The following is a 22,599-nucleotide window of genomic DNA, read 5'->3' on the forward strand; positions in this document are numbered from 1 at the left end:
TCCTGCAGCATTGTCGGCACGCGCTCTCCACTCGACATTCGCTCGCTCTATTGTGCAGCCTGCTCTAGGCTCCTTGGCTGCTTGATTCCCGATTAGGGCCGCTTCGTTTTACAGTAGCTCCTACACTGGTTCCTTAAAAATGTGTATGCTCCCACATACACACCAAGGCTCTCACACTAACTCCATCGGCTTGTGCTTTAGTTGCAGGCGTCACCTCTGCGCCGACTGGCCGCATATGACGAATGCCGCTAACTTGAAGCCATGCTGTTTACTTTGGGCTCACACTCCTCAAATCCAGCGCTGACTACTCACACTCCACGTGAAGTGTGCTGGCCCTCGTCCTCCTCCTGCTGCGCTTGCTAACTCCCGCCGACGCTGTGCTAGCGCTCGTCGCTTCAATTCAATTGCGTTGGCCTGAATCAGTCGTCAATGTGTCTTAAGCGGCTATAGTCGTCGTTGTACTTCTCATCGAGTCGTAGAATCATCGAGTCGAGTTGTTGTGTCGTTGCTAGTGCAATCATTTATATAGTTTTTCACGTTAGCCAAAAAACCATTTAGCAACTTGCGAGTCCCTGTTTTTCCAAGAGTGAACACATTGCAGGCCACACCGTCTTGACGGCTTGGCTTCGCCAAATTTAGGGCAACTTTAAGTGTATTTAAGTGCGCGCGCGCGTGTGTGTGTGTGTGCCAGTGTGCATTGAAGTCTTAAGCGTTCACCGACGAACCAAAAACAGAACATTGTACAGTAGTAAAACCAGTCAGTCGAATGTATTTACGCCGGCATTGCAGGCGTTAGTAAATTATGTCATAAAATCAACATTGTACGGTCGTTTTGCGATTGACATAGGTCACGTCGCCAACGTGTGCGTACGTGCGCTGGGTTTGTACGAGCCTTCCACACTACAACTTTGCAGGCGCCACTGCCACTGCTACATAGCTACACAGCTACAAATCCATACATATATAGTAGACTCAAATTCTTAGTTGAACAGTTCAATTGCAGCGCAAACACATACACTCACATTTCGCACATAGCGCACATAATATTGTGTGAACACGCGTGCTGCCGCTCACAAACAAGCACACGCCGCAACAGCGACGCTGCCACCGCGAGGCAGCACCGAACTTGTACGATAACTACACACACGGCAATAAGCACTTTATGCGCGGTAATTCGTATATAAATTTGATTTTCCTGCGAATTGCAGCAACAAGGAAAGCAAATATAAAATTGCCATCTACAATTTGTTTTCAGCGTTGACGTAGTAGTACACAAACGCCCACACACAGACGGAAATAAAAAATTTAAGTTTTAACTAAATAAAATATACGCGCGCGCTTACCACCCACTTAAATATTGCGTGCGAGTACGCGCTTCGCGCTTCGATGTGCGTGCAGTAATGTGGATTTTGTGCTCTATCATTTGCAGTTCGTCGCTATAATTTGTCAAAATTTGTGCAATCACTTTACAAATACACAAGTACATATATACATAGTTACATACGCACAAATACCGCGCATCCATACGCTTTATTGTGAGCGCATTAAACGCATTGCAAATTGTGTGTAAAACATTTTTCGTGCTATTTGTTGCTTGTTGCTGTGCTGTGCATTTAAAGCACCTACACACACACACACACACTAATTCTTGCTTACCTACCTACTTTTACAAAAACACACATTGTCGCAAGTGTGCTGTAGTTTTGTGCTACTTGTGCGGTTCGTAAAAGCCAAAGTTGTTGACATTAAAAGTTGTAAGTGTGTGCTTGACGCGGATACTGTTATTCTTGTGTGGCTGTTGCAAAGTATCGCAGCAGATGTGTTGTACTCGTATAAAGCGAAATTAAATGAACAGAAATTGAAGATACTTTGTGTGCTGCTAAAAGGAGATTTTCTGGCGAATTTTGTGGTATGTATTTGGAAAAGTTTTTACTTTTGTATTTAACTTGGTGTGAAGAAAACTGAAATGAATTGCAAAATCTTTTTGCACATTAATGTAAAGGATTTTGTAGGGTGTAAAATGACTAAAAGTGGACCTAAGCGAATATGTTGCAGGATTCATTTACATACTTACGTGTATGTCCATTTGAGTGGTCAAAAACTATATACATACGTACATTAGAACGTAGCATCTTACAAACGAAAACAGATTGCCGTACACTCCTGAGTCCGAAGCAGGGACTGTAACAGTTAATATTTTTATTAAAAAAATCGATCTTTAACAATTTTTTTTTTACTTTTATTTAAATACTCCTTAAATAACCTTCATTTCTGACTTTCATAAAAATCAAAAATAATTGTTATTTTTTTAATTTAGCATAAATACTGAGAATAACAATTTATTTTCAAATTTGAGTGTCGGTGAAAAAAGTAATCGATTGGTATATATCACTTAGTTGTTGAACATTTCCTTCATAGTGAATTTTTCCATGGCAGTTTTCATCAATAACTGTTATGTTCGGTCCCTGGTCCAAAGTATTTTCGCAAGGCATTTCGAAAACATTTGTTTTTTTGCTGAACACAGTTTTGCCTTTTTACATTTTTTCTACCAAAATAATCAAAATATCAAAAATTAATGATTTTTTGTAAGCCTTAATTTACTGAAATTAAGGTGGAACGTTAGAACAAAAAGAGTAAGTGCTGAGTAAGTGCCAGAACTGCGCTCGGCCGAAAAAAGTCGAAAATTGCCTTGGAATCAAAAAACTCCTTAGCAAAATTTTAATAATTTTTGGCGAGCTTTAATTTATTGACATTAGGTTGGTATGTTAAGATGGATGGAACTGAGTCTAAAGTGGGGTATTTTAGAACATTGAACTTTGGAATAAAAAGTGGGCTCGTCGAGACTAGAACATCAGTTAAGCATACTTTAAGATACGATTGTAAATGACTAAAAAAAATTGGAAATGGAAAGGTGAATGGCGGACTTTTTTCCGGTTCGGTCTAATGCACATTAGGGCGGAGTGGAAAAAAATATTTTTTGTTTTCGAAATTCTAGTAGTGCGGAAAAGTTGCGCAACGTCATTACAATGAACCGTGTTAAATCGTCGTCGAAGCTCCTTGAGTTTTGGAAAAATTATGGTTATTTTATACATTTTGAAAGGTTTTCAGAAAGATTTTCACAAATGAAATTTAAGTAAAAAATGATTTTAATTTTTTGAATTTTATATGGAAATTGACAGAAAATAATAAATCATTTTCCATTTAAATAGCTGGTGAAACTGGCTTTTAATAAAGTGCAAGTTTCATGCTGATTTTTGAATTTTTTTTAGACAGTGTCTTCTATATAAAAAAAAAATGTCAACAATATTACATATTTTGTTTGAAAAACTGCGTGGTGGTGTCAGTAAAAAATTGCCACAAATCAACGCGAGAAACTTAAAAATTGCTTATTCAAAATTTTTGATAGGAAATCTTTTTAAAAAAAAGTAGAAAATAACCATAATTAAAAAAAATAAGGAATATTACGCGATTAGAAGAAGGTTTAACACGTTTCATTGTGATCATATTACGCATCTTTTCCGCAAAATCGAAATTGAAAATGAATTGTTTCGCTCCATCCTGATATGTATATAAGTTTAAGTTAAATTTTTGTTCGGTCGGACCAACTCGGCTGGTAATTGGCCTTTCTAAAGCCTCTACCGCTTCCCGGTACAAACTACGTTCTAAGTTTACCAACTCGGTAAACCAGTTTTTCGGTCACCTCGCTTTCTTGATCCCTCTGTAACCTGAACCCAGTGCGTTGTAACCCGGTTTCTCGCCACCAAATGCTTTAAAGTATAATAACACTTCTTGACGAGCCTCGAGCTGCTCATGTCATTAGATAGGGCGCTAATGGCTGCTTGCCCGCCTGAAAAGCTAACCACGAACGCATTTTTGAAGCTCATTTCAAGGTTTTTTCTCTCAAGAACCTTGGCCTAAAATACTGTATACCAATTGCTCATGTAAATAGAAAGTCTTGCACCGTGTTTACAAAACTAGTTCTATCCTCCGTAAATGACCCACCTTTGTTACAATGTACATAGATGCCCGCTACTCACGGCCTGAGATATTGACCTGGAATTTTTTGCCAAAACAATTTCCTTTTTGCGTTATGGACACCCTTCCGCAACTCGCTTCGCTTAAACCCCAAAATGGCATAAACAAAATAACAAAATGGCTGAAGGATTGGCGAATTAAGCCAAATGAGACAAAGTCTGTCCAGGTTACGTTCTCCCTTAAACGTAAAACCTGTCCGCCCGTAAAACTCAATAACGTGCATATTCCACAGCGTGATGCGACAAAATACTTAGGTATGCACCTCGGCAGCAAGTTTACGTGGAAGACTCATATTTTCACTAAACGCGAATGAAGCTCAGGAATTTACATTGGTTACTGAACCCGAAGTCTCAAGTCTCACTCGAGAGTAAGATCTTACCTATTCGTCTGTTTTAAAACCAGTATGGACATACGGAATATAATAACGGGGCTCTGCAGAAACTTCCAATTTATGTAGAACTACTCCAAAGACACCAATCAACGACTCTTCGAATGGTTGTGAACGCTCCGCTCTATGCCATAAACAACCAAGTACAATGTCACAATAAAATCCTCAATCTTGCTTCCGAAATTAAAAACACCCCTTGGCGCACCAACAAAAAATTCACGATCACCCAAATCCTCTTATCTCTACACACACTTCTCATACAGTGTCATTCCAGCTACTTAAAAGGAAATCAATATTCGAATATGGTTGCGCCACTGCGTGTACTCTAGGGTGGTCCAAAAATGCATGTGAAAAAGTAAAGTCGGAATTTTTATGCTCTCACCCTCTAAGATTGTTCTTTACCGAAAAAAGATGTACCCTTATTTTTTATTTTGAAATAAAAAAATATTTAGCGGTCGCTCAAAGCGCCCAAAGTTTTCCATTTATTTTATATGGGGAAAAAACACTTTTCGTAGAAATGGTATAGAATAGTTAAAAATCACTATTTTTCTACCAGAAAACTCTGTTTATCTGCAGGAGATGCCCAACAATAATACCCAACTGTTTATTTAACCATTTTTTCATTGCAACTATAGTTTATAGGTCCGCCAAAAAACCCAAAAAACCCCGAAAAATGCAAAGGGGCGCCCAATAAAAAATCTTTAGTATTAAAAAATGGTTAAATAAATAATTGGATATTATTATTGAAAGTTTCCTGAAGAGAACCACAGTTTTTCGATCGAAGAATATGGACTTTCAAGAACTCTATACCATTTCTGCGAAAAAAATCACTTATCCCATATAAAACTATATGGGAAGCTTTGAGCGCTTTGAGCGACCTCTAAATATTTTTTGATATCAAAATAAAAAAAATAGGGGTATACTTTCTTTTCGACTTTACTGTTTTTGGAACACCCTAATGCACCCACATATCTGCCTATTTAAATTGAATGCTTAATGAAAAAATATAAAATTATTTATTTTCAAATAACACTGTAGGAACGTTAAAACGACAAAGAAAAAACGCTGAGACACGTAACCCTAATTTTGGGTCGTAGATTACTGATCTGTATACCGTTCTTCTACATCAGGTAACTTTGGCAAGATATTTTCATTAAAAGTTTATATTGCGAATGAAAAAAAATTTAACTTAAGCATGGAAAGTGTTACACAAACGCCATGTAGGAGGATGTACGATTATACCCATTGACATACACGGCGTATGAGTAACATTCTTTTCCGCTCATATTTCCCCCAAAAAAATTATTATTATTATTATATATTATTTTCTTTTGACCAATGACCACTTTTTTATCCCTAGATTTTCTTCGTTTATAGCCTGATTTTTTTAAGAACAGGTTTTAATACAAATGAGAAAAAATTTCAATTTTTTTTTTAAATTTTTTCCTTGTTAAAATTTGAGTTTTTTTTTTGTAAAAATGAAAATATCTTGGGAAAATGAACTGGTTTAGTATAAACAGTATACAGATTTGTTATCAACGACTCAAAGCTAAGTTTACGTGTTTCGGCGTTTTTTTGTGTCATTTCAAAGCCTTTGCATACCGCAGTTTTTGCAGTTTTCAAGCCTCCGTTTTTTTTTTTTGATAAAAAGAACAACACATAATTTAACATATGAATTAAAAAAGACTTTTCTGACGGCAAACTAAAATTCGCAAACCATAAATAGAATTTGTCAAAAATTTGCAACAATTGCTAAAACCAAGTTGTTTTTTTTTTTTGATTTGCAATACTTCTCACGAATTCCATACATAAATGGTTGCCATAGACGTGCGATTCATAGAAAAAGTATCGTTTTAATTGGTGGTTATCACATTGGACAATGCAACAGCTAAGAAAAAAATTCTAAAAATAATTAAAACAGCACGCGCAATATATATTTCGATATAAATATTTCTAAAATATTTTCAATGATCAATTTCAGAACTAAATGCGAGTACAAATGTGTTGAAAACAAAAAAAAAAACAACAACTAGCAATTTATGATTTCCACAATACTAAATATATGTATGACGCATGAAGCTAAAAAATCTCTCGCTTTGACTGCGAAATATGCAATTCGAGAGTAATTAATTGAATACCGGTAAATGGCAATGATCCATGAAGCCCAAAGTTTTGAATAGTTTTTAAGATTTTTCTTTTTAATTTGTAAAATATTTCGCTTTTAATTTTATATCCATGTCAGTGTGCACATAGAGATGACATAAACCAACAGACTTGGCTCTTTTGTAAAAAATATACATATGTGTAAGTATATATGTTTGTGTACATAAAAGTATTCAATTAAATGTGTAACCAAAAATACTAAAAATTGTTAATTATTAAGGGAACATGTACAAAATATTTCAGTTTCAATGAAATTGCAGTTACGTGTGTATGTGTGCATGTCTAAAAAGCGATTACCACAAATAAAACAGTAATTGAGCAGCAAAAAAAAAATTTACTAACAAAGAGACGGACACCAAATTAGTTAAGCGCAATCTGACTTTCTGCCAAAAAATAAATGAAATAATATTTTTATGTTCATCCGCTGCTGCATATCGATTTTGATTTGATTTGATTTTTACGGCAATTTTTTTGGGTGCTTAATATGAGGCGGCATTGGGGTTAACGTAATGCATTATTAAATGAAAATTTGTGTACTAGTTGTTTTTAAAGGCTGATGGCCTTATTTATAAAAAAATTGATTTAAAGAGCTTTACAAAGTGACATACAAATACAAATTTTTGATTTAAAAAGTATTTACATAATTTTTTATTTTGTTTTTATAATTTTGGTATTAGTTCTTATAATTTTGCTCCAAAAGTTTTATTGATATTGTAGATTTTTAAGCAGTTCAAATATTTATTTATTTATTTAGTCAATGAATAAAAGTTTCTTACGGACTATTTACAAAGAAGGGTAATTAATAGCTAAGATTTTAAAAACCTAGAATACTGTATTTAGAATATTAGAAAATACTAGTGAATCTGCATGGCGTTAAATCGCCCAAAAATTAATTTGAAAAACTAAAAAAAAAAAAAATATCCCGAGTACCATATTTCATCTAAAACTAAGCAGTCCCGTTTCTGAGTGAAGAGAGATCTCGCATAGTACAGGTTTTCAATTTCATAAAATTTCAAATCATCCTATACGGGTTTATTAAAGTTCTTAATAAAAAAAAATATATAAAACTTTATCGCAAATCTACAGGCTAAGGTCTACAATAATTCATAATTACTTAATAAGTTGAATGTAGCTTTTTAAACATGTGGCAACCCTTTCAAACAATCAAAATGTTCAAACTAAAGATTTCTTCTTTCAAACAGGTGGCAGCCCTCTTCAAAAGAGTTTTGATTCTAAAACCTTATTAACTCTCCTTCGATATAGATACTTCGGTAAAATTATGAATTAAATTGAATTAGATTTTTTAAACATATGGCAACTCCGTTAATATTGCTCAGAAATAAAGATTTTTCATACCCCCCTTCGATGGATACCTATACTTTAATAATTCTTTAACTTATTGAATAATTTAAATTTAACCTTTGAAACAGCTGGCAACCCTCTACCAGCACTTGAAAAATATTGTTAGTGTTAAATTAAAGATTTCTTACACTCTTTCGTTGGACATCCATATTTTGATATTTCATATACCTTTTGAATAAGTTAACTTAATGCGACATTTCCAGCGGGTGGTAACGCTTTTCAAAATATTTTAAAGCAACTACCTTCTGAAAGCACTTTCGTTTGCCGTCCATATGGTGATACATATGTTAGTATTTCTCTTTCATAATTCTCTTAATTCAAATTGAATTTGGTTTTCTAAACAGGTGGCAACCCTCACATAATTCAGCTAAGAAACAAAGCTTTTCAAAACCATTTCGATTGATACCAATTTCGTAAGAATTGACGTATGTTTTTAAATAACTTGAATATAATTTTTAAAGGTGGCAACTCTTTTCAAAAAGGTAATGCACATTTGCAGTCCAAGCCTTTTAATTTGACAGCTCATTTTGGAAAATCGAATGAACGAACGGTGCGGATATGATGGCATTGAACTTTAAATATTTTGAATTTAATTGTTCAACAGGTGGCAACCCTTTTCCAAAAAATGATACCAGTTTGCACATCTACAGGCCAAGCCCTTTTATTTGACACTCCATTTTTGAAAAGTGGGCGAACGGTGCAGATCTTTTATACTGGACAAAAAATCCCTTCGCGTATTATGTATATAGATTATATATATAGATACTTTTCGACGATGAAAAATAAAGTTGGATAAAACTCTAGATTAATTTAATATTCTCCTCCATTCCAAAAATATATAGTTTCCGTAAAGAAATTGGTCATAACAATTGAAATATTTTGAGTAGAGTGGTGAAGGAATGTACGCAACACCCGCAGAGAAAAAAAAACTTCTCTAAAATCAACTGTAATTCTTATGTAGAATTTTCCATTGAATCCAAATGCGAAATCAGTACATATATATATATACAAGAAAATATAACAGATTTTTCTATTTAGTCAAACTCCGAGTTTTTGAGTTGTGAAAAAAGTTTACTCAATTGGTTTTTTTGGATATAGGCGGACAATCCTAAATTTTTTCAGAGCTATACTGCTTTGACTTCACTCTGATTAAACAGAAAATTTTACATAAGAGTGAGAATTTTGTGTCGACTAGTACTACATATGTATATATATGTTAGTATTTTATTTCACTTTGGGTACAAGGTCAATTACGCTAACGTGAGAATGAGAAATCTTACGATTCCAAAGAGCGCTGAGACGAGAAACAAATACCTCACAACCCCATTTAGCCTTCCAGCTGTGAGGAAGAAGCTACGATGGAACACTTTTAGTGTTTTTACCCCGGACAAAGATATAGTTATAGTTACAAAATCGTATATTGGAAAAACTCTACTTAGCTAACTCTTTTCTCAGTGTAAGGCATGAGAATTTTGGTAGCGATATGTTGAGAGACGAGTGCCTGAGCTCTTTAACAGCTATCGTGTAGATTGGTGCCGTCAATTGGTAGCTACATATCTCAATATCTCATGCCAACTTCTGATGTTGAATAATACTGACGCATATATTACATATAGATGATGAAGCGAATATCGGCTATGCCTATGAGCAGAGAACATGAGTCATGCGAAAGACAGACTCACCTCTACAACTCACCAACAAAGGTTGCAGGTAACTTAGGACTACCTGTTGGCAGTTAAATGTAGCATAACAGATGTTACGTTACAGATTTTTAATAAATTTTAAAATAAATAAATAAATAAAATCTCTCAAACACAATTTTCAGGAGCAAAGTTAATTTTTTAGCGGACTTATTCTAACCTTGAACATATTTTTTAATCAAAATAAAATTTCAGGTTCAGTAACGTTTGCACTAGACCGAGTGCCATTCGTTTCACTTCAGTGACGCTAAAGTTAAAGAACAAATTAAGACTTAAAAGTATTATGTGCGTAACACTTTTGTGCATATGTATGTACATATGTTTACATACTATATTCGGCAAAGGTTAGACACATGTATTCTCTGTGCAAGTGTGAAGCGATACAGCATGACTGACACCGGCGTTAAGTAATTTACACCAGAATACTGTCAAGAAAATTTCAACTTACATTTCAAAAAATTTTCACACCCACCCGAAACAAGAACAAATACGAGTAGGTAAAAATAAATAAGTGCACTAGCACCAGCAACGGGATAAAAATCAAAGACGTTGATAATGGTGTAAAAGGAAATCAAATAAATACGGGTAAAATATCAAAAAGCATTCGCATGCTTCAGTGGAGTCCGAAAAAGGAAACGGAAACGTAATACATACCAAAGTCACATATTAGTTAACGTTTCGTTTACCTCACATGCTAAAGCCGGCATACGTATGAATGTCCGAAACAACGTATGTACATATAATTCCTTGCTAGGGTGATTGAAACGATTATTCTAAAATGTGGATTTTTTCGAATATCGAACTTTTTAAATTTTACTTTTTTATAATTTATTTTAAAAATTCAAAATTTTTTATGAATTCATAATTTTTTTCATTGAAACTGCAGCTTAATAAATGCTAACAAAATTTTTGTATTTAAGTACTGAGAAACTTCCCACAGGAGAATTTTTGCTAAAGCAATGTAGGATTTTATTTAAATTTCATTTAGTAGCTTTCGCTTTTATCTGTGAATTGTCGTGTCTTATTGGAATTTATTTAAAATTTTAATGATTTTCGGTTTCCTTGGAGTTCTCGGAACAGCTCGGGATTTTTGGAACTTTTTGTAAAAACTTTTTGTTTTATTTCTTTACCAGATTTTCAAATATTTATAAATCTAGGATAGCGTCCTACCCGCGATTACGTCAGGCTAGATAGCACAAGTAGAACGCCAAAGATCGGTGAAAGCTCGGCTTTAGGCATCTCATACCCTCTGGTGAATAGGACGAGCTCAATTAAGTTGAAGTACTTCTGCATGAGAAATTTACTGTTGAAAATAAGTTCTTCATTGTCGACATAAATATGTAGTAGCCCGATGGCCTTTAATTTCCAGCTCCTCTATAGAGTAGTTGAGCAAGCATCGCCTTTTCATCTGCCTCTATTCATTCATCGCTAGACGAAGGCACTAACCCAGTTCGCCACATAAGTTTTGTGGTAGAGCATATGGGAAATCAGCCTTGTTAAGTTGATTTAAACTTCGGGCTTATGTATTTATTTAGGGCTCTCGGTCGGCACATTATTAAAAGCCGCCGCGCTCAACGTTAGTTGCCAAACCGATCTCTCAAATATGCAAACGGAAAAGGATTTCGCGCGAAAATGCGCCCAACAAAGCTATTCTGCGCGTTACCGAAGATTTTGTAACCGGAAAATTGTATTACCAAAAGATGTTATCAGTTCTTGTCACCCTGATCCTAGGTGGAGTTAGTAATGCAGTTAAAATATTTAGCGATTTGTGGAAATTCCGGCATTACATATTTCACGGGGCAATACTTTGTTGCCAGCTTATGATATGGTTACAAAATTTATCGGGAACAAGAGTACACAGAATGCGAAAAGGGTATAAAAATTGACAGGAACTTTATTCACTGGTTACAAAATTTTGATTACCAGCGCAGAATAGACCTTTAAATCTCGACTACTCATGATAGCTATTCATATCTTCACTTAATTTCCTCCATAAGCATCGTGTTGCTTTTCTTATCTCGGATATATGTATATGTGCTCAATCCGATCTTAAAGGTTTCCCAATCGGAATATATACCACTCTTGTTTGTTTTACTAACGAACCGTTGATTGATGACCTCAACTTTATGAGTTACCTCGTCTAACAGTTCGGTTTTATTTTTCCCGAGTATATATTTTGCGGATACGAGCTTTCGTTGGAGTTTCGTTTATGTTATATAAAAAATCGCAAAAAGGTTTTTTTTTTTAAGTGAAAATTCTTTAGCGGCGGTTGGTTGGTTGGGAGTAAGGTGGCAAATTCAACGGAAATTGCACACGGAAATGGTTGGCACGGAAACAAGTGTTTCTTGGGTGTATGCACATGGTATTAATTTAACAAAAACATGCTAATAAAAGGTTAAAGAATAACACTTAGAAACAGACCAATACAAAAACTAAAGTAAAGGGGAGTACGTAAATAGATAAAGAAAAGGATAAAGGCAAAGGTAAATATAAAAACAAAACTAAAGATGCGAAAAGATAAAGGTAAAATGGAAGACCAAGTTAAATTTAAGCACTTTATTTGTATAAGGGCAAAGGCGAAAGCGAATATGTAGATGAAGAAAATGATAAACATAAAAGTAAAAACAAAGATAAATATGTGACCTGGTCTACGAAAAGGGAGCTTACGTGCGAAAACTAGTTTTCTGTGAAAAAGCTGTTAAAAGTAAGCAACTCGTTTCGTCAGTTTCTCATTATCTCGTTAATTGTTCTCCGCGCCGGACGTCCAGTAAGTGTTGTTGTTGGAACATTTAAAAAAGTAACACTGAAGAAGTGACGTTTACTGTTTCTGTTGATTATCGTCTTCGCATTTCGCATGAAATGAAACATGAGTGTTGATGAGGAGTTCAGTGCCGTATACGGACAATATTTCCATGAAAAGGATGATGAAAACGATGATGAAAACTATGAAGAGAGCGATGATGATGAAGACGAAGTACCAGGTCCATCGTCCTCAGGATCAACACGTAAAAAGATCTCAAGGAAAACGACAACAAAGAAAAATACATAAACTACTCAGCATTATTATTTTTGGCCCATAATACGTTTTTCTAGTGTATAATCATGTCTTTATAGCTTATAATTCAATGTATTTTGTTCATTACCAATAAATTATATTTTGTCGTATTTTTACTCTTCTTTCTCTACATTTTTAGTACACTTCTAAGCAAGTTAGGATTTTCTGCTTTTCACCACGTGAAAAAGCATCTCATCTTCCATCCGAATCAACCAAAAAGTGAAAATTGATTTTTTGACACCTAAGCCCCCTTTCCGTAGACCAGGTCACATATAAAGAAAAAGATGAGGATGAGGATACCGATAAAAGTAAAGATGAAGATAGAGCAAGAAATATTAAAGTAAAGGTAATTATAGAGAAAAGGATATTAGATGGAGACACAGATACTCATTCTGTGAACTATTTTGGGATTTTAGAGATTTTTAGGATTCTCGGGACTTATGGATATAATAAACGATAATTTTATCGATCTGGTTATCGAAATTTTTATCGATTTTGTTATCGAAATTTTTATCGATATTGTTATCGATTTTCCTATCGATTTCTTCGGAACATATCGATGCAATAATCGATATTTTTTATCGATTTTGTTATCGATATTTTTATCGATTTTGTTATCGATTTTGAATTCGACATTTTTAACGATTTTGTAATCGACATTTTTAACGATTTTGTTACAGATATTTTTTATCGAATTGTTATTGGTTTTGTTATCGATACTGTTATAAAGTTTATTATCGATATTTTTATCGAATTTGTTGTCGATATTTTTATCGATTCTGTTATCGATACTGTTACTGATATCATCACCGATTATTTATGCATTTTGCTATCCTAAGCGATTTTTGTTATCGATTATTTATCGATTTTGTTATGGATATTTTTATTGATATTTTCATCGATATTTTTATAGATTTTCTAATCGATTTTGCTACCAATATTATTATCGATTTCGCTATAGAACTTTTTATTGAATTTGTCATCGATTTTGTTATCGATGTTTTTATCGGTTTTGTTATCGATATTTTGTTGGATGTTACTATCGATTTTGTTATCGAAAGAGTATAAAGATAAAAATGAAGATAAAGGAAACCAGAATGGCAAATGTAATTAGAACGAATAAATAGGGGTAGAGGTAGGGATCTAGATAGAAAAAAGGCAAAAAGTATACCTTTAAGCAAAAGAAGATGTATGTATGTATATTGGTTATGAGACAAAATAGATATGGAACGCAAGTTTCACTTCTCCAGTGCGGCCCAGGCGCACTTACTTTTTTTTAAATTTACATAAATATGTATATCTCGAAAAAAATGAACACCCTAGCATTTAACTACGCGTTCGTTTCCCCGCTATACTTTTCAGCATATATGTCTGACAGCTGGCTGCTACTTGCTGTCTGTCTGTCTGTCTGTCCAGTCTACAGCAACGTGGTGCTGCTGTCAAGCGAGTCCAGTCGTGCGTTTAACCAAGTGTCTGCGTACGGATGTGTGAAAATATGTTTATGTGTGTGTGCCAAAGTAATATTGCCGCATGGAACACAGACTGCACGTAGTAAACACATAAACATTGGCAACACATATGCTCGATTTTATTTAGTATTTTTTTATTTTTATTTCATTTTATATCACTCCTCTCGCCTTCGTGAGAAATTTCTTCTATTACATTACATACGAAATATTTTGATTTACAATGGCGAGCATCACGACTGCTGTATTGGTAGAAAGCCAGCCACTGCAGCACCGCTGCGGTATTAGCAGTCTCATAGGATACTCTCTCAGTCTCAGTTGTTTCACTACATTTTAATGTCCGTTTAAAGATTTTTATTTATATTTTTATGCATTTTTATATTTCGTTTTTCTTCGCTTTCTTGCTGGCTAAGCAACGTCCCATAAACAAAAATGAAACCAGTATTGAAACAAACCAAAAAAAAAAATTAAATATGTTGGCGAAATAGAACAGCAAATACCGCACAAATGCTTCAGTGACTACAGAGCTCAAAAGCGAAGCAAGAAAGGTTTATTGTACGAGTACATACTCGTAAGTAGCATGCAGGATGTGTAGCATAAAAGATGCGAAGCAGCAGGATCTGCAATTGCTTGTAGATTTTGTAAAACCGCTGCATGCATAGATTGACGACGATTTGCACACGTCTGCGTCAGCGTGCTGCTTGTGAGGTGTGGGTGTGCGCAATGGCTATTTATTATTTGACTTGTACGTATAAATATACATATGTACATTTGTATTGTATTAGCTGTACATACATATGTATTTCGAGACGTGTTGGCATTTGAATCGATTTTGCAGAATTTCATTACTTTCGATTTTGTGATGATTTTATTCATGCCGCTCGTGTTGTTTGTTCCAAATACTGCAGCAATTGCTGGCTTTGTGCTGATACAACTGGCTTTAGTAACACACATACATATGTATATGTACACACATACTATATAGTAATGTGAAAAATAATAGCAATACAACCAGGGACCGAACAAAACAGTTATTGATGGAAACTGTCATTGAAAAATTCACTATTAGGGAAATATTCTACAACTAAGTGCTACATACCAAGCGGTTTATTTTTTAACCGAGAATCAAATTTGAAAATAAATTTTTATTTGTAATTTTTATGCATAATTCAAAAAAAAAATTACAATTATTTTTGATTTTTATTTTACAAATCCAAAATAACAATTATTTCGATATTTGTAAAAATAGTCTGTAGATAACAGTTTTTTTTGACTCTCATATTATACGCCTTAGATAACAGTTATTGAAGACTTTTATTTATAAAGTATGATTTTAAAAATAAAAGCCTTCAATAACTTTTATCTAAGATATATAATTTAAAAATCAGAATTTTGAGATAAAAATCAAAAATAATTGTTATTTTGGATTTATATAGTAAAATCAGAAAAAACTGTTATTTGAGGAGTATTAAATAAAAGTCAAGATATAATTGTTAAATACTGTTTTAATAAAAGCTGTAACTGTTACGGTCCTTGAATACAACATTTGGACTAATTTTGGCTATTTTTCTTTTGTTTGTTTAAAGTTTATTATTATTTTTTTTTTATAAGAAAATTTGTGGATAAATTTGAAAAATTCAACAAAATTTTACAGCAACAACAAACTTCTTATTAAGAATTTTATTCCATGCAAGGTATGTGGGACAATTTTTTTTTGTATGAAAGAAAATAATAGCACCATTCGAAAAAAAAAATTATCAAAAATCAACGCGAATTATTAGCCACTTCATGCTCGCATTCTATTAGGCTATAAATTTGCCTACTTAGAACTTTTCTAGAATTTCTTAGCAACAAGTTTTTTGTTGTTGTAAAATTTTGTTGAATTTTTAAAATTTTTCTACAAAGTTATTTTTCACCTGACTGTATATATTTTCCATGCATGTGTGTACATATTATTTGTTTTTTTTACAGTTTTATTTCTGTTCACCGCTTGTGTGAACTTGTGAAATGTGTTGCCATTTATTTTACTGCATATGGACAGATACACACACACAGCCACACAAATGCAGAGGCATTCGCCAGCTTTCACTCGCACTTTTGCACAGCATTCTTTTGTGATTCTGCCCGCTGCAGCTTTTCTACAAATATCTATGTACTACATATTTGCATGTTTCTATGTAGGTACATCTGTCTGGCTTGACTGCTTATTGGTATTTGTGTGGCAGTCAGTTAGCCAGTCACAAGGCGTTGGGCATCGAATTTATTTAAACATTTTAAATGTGGGTTACACGATGAAAAGGTGCGATTTAAACTTTAACCCATGAATATTTTATACGATTTCTCGGTAGCTGCAGACAAACCACATATGTACATATGTATGTATATGTTGCTATGTAGATGCACACATACATACATATAACCTTGTGTTCTTCATTGCAAAACCCAATTGATTCTATTGAGGTTGAAGTAAAACTGATTGCCACTCGTGTGGTTGTGTGGCAAAATTGCTTGTCATTAATTGGGTGCAGCCAAAATAAAATACGTCAAAAAGAAACACCTGAAGAGAAAGGTTCCAGTGAATTGCTGAAGTGCGATTGCAGACGGATAATGTGAGTTTTTTGTTTGTTGGTAGAAAGAGATTCAGCAAGATTTTACAGCTGTATCACGTGATTTCTGTTAAGCACTTAACTTGATGGATTGTACAATTTTGTCTAAGACTCGCAGCAGTCTTTGAAAATGTGGCTGAAAATAAGTAGTAAATTCGATTTAAGTAAAAACGAAGTTAAGTGCTCAAGCGTCGGCTCTTAATTTAAGGTTTTAAATAAGAAAAATCGTGCTTAAGTTTAAACAAATTATTCCTTTTAGCGACTTGGATAGTCCTTAACATAATGACAGTAATGTTCAAGTGTGCACAAGGTAAGAAAAAGTAAAGTAAAAAATGTGCGAAGCCTACCTATTCAGTAAATTTTCATCTTAAAGTGTCTTAAAAGTTTGAATTATTGCAAGCCCCAGGGATAAATTAACACTAAGCTCCTCAGAATCTACGCTGGGATGCAGATGTCTATCTTGTTAACAGCTTGGTCAAGCCAAAATCTAGGCTTTAAGGGGTTTTTTGCTAAGAGAGTATGAGTTCAGGTCAGACCTGTTAAATAATGATTAATAATCATAATGGTTATTAATTAAAGCAGGTTTTTTTTGGGGGGTTAACGTTAAAGGAATAAATATCATTATTTGCAGCTCTTTAATGATTAAGAATTAATTACTTAAAAACAAATTTAATTAATTAATTTTGATTACATGATTATTTTGTTATTTTTGTCCATTCTCAATTATTTTTGAATTTTTTTACTTACATGTTTAATATAATTATTTGATTATTTTCATTTATTTTTGACTTTTTAATTGCATGATTAATTTAAATGATTATTTTTGATTTTTGGGATTTGTTGCAACTTGTGAATAATATATTGCAACGCAGTTAATATACATATGATGAGAATAAATGACAAAGACGCGGTCAATATGCAAATAATATACATACATACCAATGTCTATATGTAAGATATGCTCCAGTGCTTCCTGCACAAAATTCTTTCTGAAAGTATTAATAAATAGCAAAGACAGTAGACAATGGGCCGCATGCATAAAAATTAAAAAAAAGCTTTTTCTTAAAATTTCAGACCTTTTACTTAATTGGTTCAAATAAATTTGAGTGAAAGTTATGAAATTTTAAGATAAGGCAATTACTTAGTTTTTAAGCATACGGCCCAGTGTCTGTAAGAAATCATTTCGTACTTGTAAACTACAGTGCAAGTATTTATTCGTACAATGAATTTGGTTTCAGTTATTTAATATTGACTTATAAAAATTTGCCTCGCAAAACACCACTTCATCTATTTGGAAAAATAATTAAAAATAATTATGTAGTTCAAATTAATCAAATAATTAAAAGAAATTAAATAATTAAAAATAGTCAATGAATTAAAAATATAATTTGATTAATTTTGATTATTTGATTATTTCTAATTATTTGACTTTTTTTGATTATAATTAATTAATGATTACTAATCCTAATGGAAATTTAACAGCTCTGGTTCAGCTGAACTATGTCCAAAGTTATTCAGTGTCCATAGCTCCGACTCGCTGAGTCATACTGCTAAGTGCATCACGACTTTGAATTTATTTTTGTTGACTTCCTAGTTGTCTTCCATACAAATTATGCTCGAGGATTTTTTAATAGAAGAAAACGCGCAGCACCGTCGACAAGAAAAAAAAACAATTAACGGCATTTTGTAGCCACTTTAAACTTTAACCTTATTTTATTAAAATTACATGGGCTACAAAACTACATGCCCGAAATTTTAAAAATATTTTTAACTTATGCACTGCAGGTCATTAGGAGAGCATGCCCCTTTGTTGACATATTTTTTAAGTTTGTATGAAATCCTAAAATCGGGTGCATATGCTAAATTTTTATACAAAATTCATGAATATTAAATAAATAAAAGGAAAATTGTTTATACTGAGGATCAAAGAGGGGTCAATAGATACGATCCAGAGATGCGGACATCGGCAAAGAAAATGTTCTGTACTATCCTCATCCTCTAAATAATATCTGCTCAGTTGATCGTCGATGATGCTTATGGTCAGCATATATAGTCCACATGGATTGTGACCCGTAATCGGTTCTATCAGGGATCGAAGATCACTCCTTCTCTATCTGAGGATAAATATTGTTACCATGCTGTCAGGCCTTTTCAGGAAACACTTGCTTGCTTGGCAGATTTCAATACCAAACCAAGGACTCTCATGAGTTTTATTTATGAGATCCTTGATGTACCCAATCGTTCCCGCTATGTTTGGCCCTAAAATTGGCTCCGGTCCAATTGCACGCTACATAGATCCGCAGTTTGCCAATTCATCAGCCATTTCGTTGCCTTGGACACCGTTGTGTTCTGGCACCCACGCAAGTTCAAGCTCATTCCGCCTTGTAACGGAGTTGCGCCTCAATTAAAATATCTGCATTTTTTTAAAGAGGTGCAGGTGGTTTGCAAGGAATTTAGAGCAGATTGTCTGTCATTACAGATCATGATTTTATGTCCGCGCCACCTATCGCCAATTATTGAGTCTACCATTTTCAGTCTTGCAAAGACTTCCGATTGAAAGACCATTGCCATTGCGCCCAAAGCAGTAAAGCATTTGAATTGCCATCCAGCTCTAGAACCGTTTTCAGCCTTTGAGCCTTCGGTATAGAAAGGCTCACCGAGCTGCCCAAAAGAGAGTCTGGATCTCTCCATAGTTCCCTTATAAACAACTATCTATGCCCGGAAATCCGATCGTCGTGCCACAGTCCAAAAGAGTGCAGTCGGCAAATCATTTTAATTGCCTCGTCTTGGATCCAAGATAGCATTAAAATCCGGTCCTATACACGCGCTCATTTGTTGCCTGTTTAACACAGAAACCGTGGATCGTGGACCATGGTTATGCGCCACCATACTACGTCAGAATATGTGACCATTGGTCTAAAGTTATGTATACCACGGCTGGTCTTAGACTCCAGGTCTATCTAATAGTTCTCCCACACTGTAGGAAAACTTTCGTTGCTCAATTAACCTTCAGCTTCACGCCAGTTTTGCAATGTGAGCTCTACATGTTGAGTTGCCCCTAGATATTTCACATCCCCGGAAAGACCTACATAGGTTTACGCCGCTAAATACTGTAAGGTTGAGACCTTCCCATTTCCTTTTCCGCATAAACAGGGATAGGGTTGTCTTGCTGGGACTGGCAGCAAAGTTCACCATTCATCGATTTTATTCAGGATTTTCTATGTCTTAACACTGACCTCCCTGGGAGATTTACCTAATGCCAGTGCTCACACATCATCCGTGTAAGCTTGGGTGTGAACGAATTCTAGTATTTCCGTTAATAGGGAATCCACTACCAAACCTCGAAAAGAGTTAGGCAGTGCCCGATTTCTTTTCCCATTGCATTAAATTCCTTCGCTTTCAAACTTCGCTTGGATTCTAAAAAGCAGTGTTATCGTAGGCAAATTCATGGCCGATAAGTTAGCAAGAAGATCACCCTTCGTGAATTTTTGCCAAGTAAGGAACTGATGGGGGCTGCACTGGCAATATATGGTTTATTTTTGGATAGATGGGCTGCAGGAAAACCTTGGAATGCAAGGTGGCCGCGACTTTCCGACCACGGGCCAAATGTCGGCGATCAAGGATGCTCTCAAGGCTGAACAAGGCGAGAAAGGATTTCTTGCTGCTTATTGCCAACGAAATTCCAGCGACGGCGCTTTAATCACCTCAACAGAATTACTTCAAACTAGCAACCATAGTTTTAAAAACGCGCTTACTTTAAGTTAGTTAATGGTCGTTTCCATTCCATTGCCATTTGGATGGGAAAATAAATTTTCACATTTACTTCGATTGCATTCGGTTTGCACTGCTTTGCTGTATTTTTACTTTACTGTCAATTTTTAATTGAAATTCATGAGATTATTTTAAACCGCAACTGTAACTGTGAGTGGGAGTGCGAGCGATACGTAGACAAACAATCGGAAGTTGAACAAAGTGAGCGGGAGGAAGTGAGCAGAGGAAATACGCTGCTTGCTTCGAATACAATGCAGCTGGTCGGCAACTAAAATAAATTTATACTTATATACATTTGAATGAGCCTGAGTGCATGTGGGTGTGTGAAACTGACTGCCACGCAACAGAGAATAATACTTACATGTGTACATGGGGCGTTCCATCCCAAAATGGGCGGGGTTCACACTTCATGTGTTTGATTTGTTTCAAATTTTTAGGGTTGATGGACAAATATAAATAATAAATAAATATGAAGTTTTAGCTTGATTACTAGATTTTTAAAAACTTTACATTACAAAAACAAAAACAAATCCATATTATAATTTTCCAAATATCTCAGGAACGGGGCGAGGAAAAAATTTGAAAAAAATTACACATACACACGTCTAAATTCTCTATGAAAAGAAATGTTTCTTTAATTTTTTTCCTTTAAAAATTTTTCACATACACATTTTTTGATAAAAAAAAATTGGTTTTTGAAAATATGCCATCTAAAAAAAATTTAAAAAAATCACAATGGTAGCTCTGAGTATTGCGCGCTCTACAAGAATTTGAGTTATGAATTTTTTTTGACACCGAAGTTGTGTAATATGAGAACGTTACAAATTTAAAAATTTAAAAATTTTTGTGAGTATGCAGTTTTGTAGCCCATTAAATTAGAGTTTCTAAGTGCAAGTTTTAAGCGATTGCAAAACTAGCATTATTTTTTTTTAATTTTTTTTGAAAGCGGTTTTGCGCATTTTCTTCCATAAGAAAAAAGTGCAAAAAGCCGTCAGCATAAAAAATCTTCAAAATCAACGCGCTTTTGCAGTAGCTTAAAACTTGCACTTTGTTATATTAAAATTTAATGGGCTACAAAACTGCATACCCAAAAAAATTCAAAAAATAAAAATATTTGTAAATTTGTAATGTTCTCATTTTACCCAACTTGGGTGTAAAAAAAATCATAACTCAAATTATTGTAGAGTGCACCCCATTGTAATTTTTTCCAATTTTTTTTGAGATGGTATATTTTCAAAACTAATTTTTATTTATCAAAAAATTTTTATGTGAAAAATTTTTCAACAAAAAAAAAAATTAAAAAAAATATTTATTTTCGTAGAGAATTTTGATGTGTGTATTTGTGATTTTTGTTTAATTTTTTCCTCGCCCCGTTCTCGAGATATTTGAAAAACTATTAAATGGATTTGTTTTTGTTTTTGTGCTGTAAAGTTTTTAAAAATGTATTCATCAAGCTCAAATTTCATAGTTATTTATTATTTATGTCTGTCCATCAACCCTAAAAATTTGAAACTAATCGAACACATGAAGTGTGAACCCCGTCCATTTTGGTATGGAATGCCCCACGTACATATATCAAATCACACACACACACACACACATAAAAGTGCATATGCATTTAAAGTAGTACCTGCTGCTAGCTGGTGCCGAGCTCGTTTTTTATACTTATTTAATTTTTTCTTCCTTTAATTCTTCTTCTTTTTTTTTGATATTCGTAATGACATTCAATGTGAAGTGGAGTTATTTTAATTACTTTTTTGCGGTGCACATTTTTCTGCAAAGTCTCGTTGTCGTGTTTTTGTTATTTTGCGGGCATCAGCACTCGACTATAGACTTTTGTGAACATATTTTAGTTACCATACCATTCTTTCTATCTCTCTCCCTCCACTTGTGACCTCTACTCCATTAGTTGTGTGTGAATTGAGCGTCATGAATACAGGAATTGTAACACTCCACTTATGTAGAGTGCACCCGGCGCCAAACATACAATAACTGTTGCAGCACCGCTGCAATATTGTCTGGATGCCAGTTCCGGTAGCTCCTTTTTCTTCTT

Source organism: Rhagoletis pomonella, unplaced genomic scaffold, assembly GCF_013731165.1.
Source record: "Rhagoletis pomonella isolate Grant_MI unplaced genomic scaffold, Rhpom_1.0 Rhpom_scaffold_00012, whole genome shotgun sequence".
Lineage (NCBI taxonomy): Eukaryota > Metazoa > Arthropoda > Insecta > Diptera > Tephritidae > Rhagoletis > Rhagoletis pomonella.